Source organism: Otolemur garnettii, unplaced genomic scaffold, assembly GCF_000181295.1.
Source record: "Otolemur garnettii isolate 467f Iridium unplaced genomic scaffold, OtoGar3 scaffold00011, whole genome shotgun sequence".
In the NCBI taxonomy this organism is placed as follows: Eukaryota; Metazoa; Chordata; class Mammalia; order Primates; family Galagidae; genus Otolemur; species Otolemur garnettii.
In genome coordinates this window covers 17,573,518-17,575,055 of record NW_003852406.1, presented here as the reverse complement: position 1 = coordinate 17,575,055, position 1,538 = coordinate 17,573,518, and positions in this window count along the sequence as shown.

Below are 1,538 nucleotides of genomic sequence, written 5' to 3'. Positions count from 1 at the left end.
GAAGAAGAAGAAGAAGAAGGAGGAGGAGGAGGAGGAAGAAGAAGAAAGAAGAAAGAAGAAGAAGAAGAAGAAAGAAGAAGAAGAAGAAGAAGAAGAAGGAGGAGGAGGAAGAAGAAGAAGAAAGAAGAAGAAGAAGAAGAAAGAAGAAAGAAGAAGAAGAAGAAGAAGGAAGCAGAAGAAGAAGAAGAAAGAAGAAGAAGGAGGAGGATGAGGAAGAAAGAAGAAAGAGAAGAAGAAAGAAGAGGAGGAGGAGGAGGAAGACGAAGACGAAGACAGAAAAAGTAGGCATAGTGGAGGACACCTGTACTCCCAGCTACTGGGGAGGCTGAGGCAAGAGAATCAATCAAGCCCAAGAATTTGATGTTGCTGTGAGCTATTTCACAGGGGCACTTTACCCAGGGTGACAGACTGAGACTCTGTCTCGAAAACAAAACAAAACTGTGTTTCTCAGTCCTTTTTTTTTCCCCTAGCACTTTGGGAGACAGAGGCAAGTGGATTGTTTAGATTGCTTGAGCTCAGATGCTGGAGAACAGCCTGAGCAAGAGCAAGACCCTGTCTCTACTAAAAATATAAAAACTAGCTGGGCATTGTGTCAGGCACCTATAGTCCCACCTACTGGGGGGCAGAGATAAGAGGATCACTTGAACCCAAGAAACTAAGGTTGCTGTGAAGTTTGATGCCATGGTACTCTAATCAGAGTGACACAGAGTGTGACTCCATCTCAAAAAAAAAAAAAAAAAAAGATTTGACCACAGGTATTTGCCATCAGTTTCCTGCTAGAGGATCCATTTTATCACAGGGGAACTCCTGAATGGCTCTGTGCTTCTGAATTTGGAATTAGAGGATAGCCAATAGAAACCTGATCAGAGATTATCTCTACAGTGCTGAGTAGGAGAGAAGTCCTAGTGGGCCAGTGGAGTCCCATCACTCTTTGCCCAGACATTAAGCTGTGCTCCATTTCGTACTACCCAGATATAACTTGGAGCAAGTACACTGTCTCAACCTGTGAATTCAGGTCAGTGAACATACGATGGTAAAATACTCCTTTGTCAGTTAGCCAAAGTGGTTCCTAAAGAATGCTCCTTAACATTTGAACCATTCCCAACACAGATGTTATTTTGTTTAAACTTGACACCCATCTCTACTCAAATACTTCTTGAGAAGTCTTGGTACAAGTATGTCCATATATCTTCATGGCATAAGTCCTCCAGTCTTATGCCATCAAAGAGTCTAGCACATAAAGTTAGTGTCCCAATCCATGCTTGTTGGGTACTGATCCATATACTCCACATAAACTTTGACTCAGAGAGCAGTTTTAGAGAGATGAATTTTAACTACCAAAGTTGTGCTGCCTGAGTGATGAAATCACTCGCCTGATGTCAAAGCCACATGACCCTTGTTCTCCTTGCTGAGAAAAAGTTAAACTGAGTTACGGAGAGGTCCCTCTGTTTTGTACTTTCTAGGGCAAAGTCTATATTCTGTTAATCAGGCAACCTCTTGGAATTGGTGCTGGGGCAGTCAGTAACTTGGATTAATCA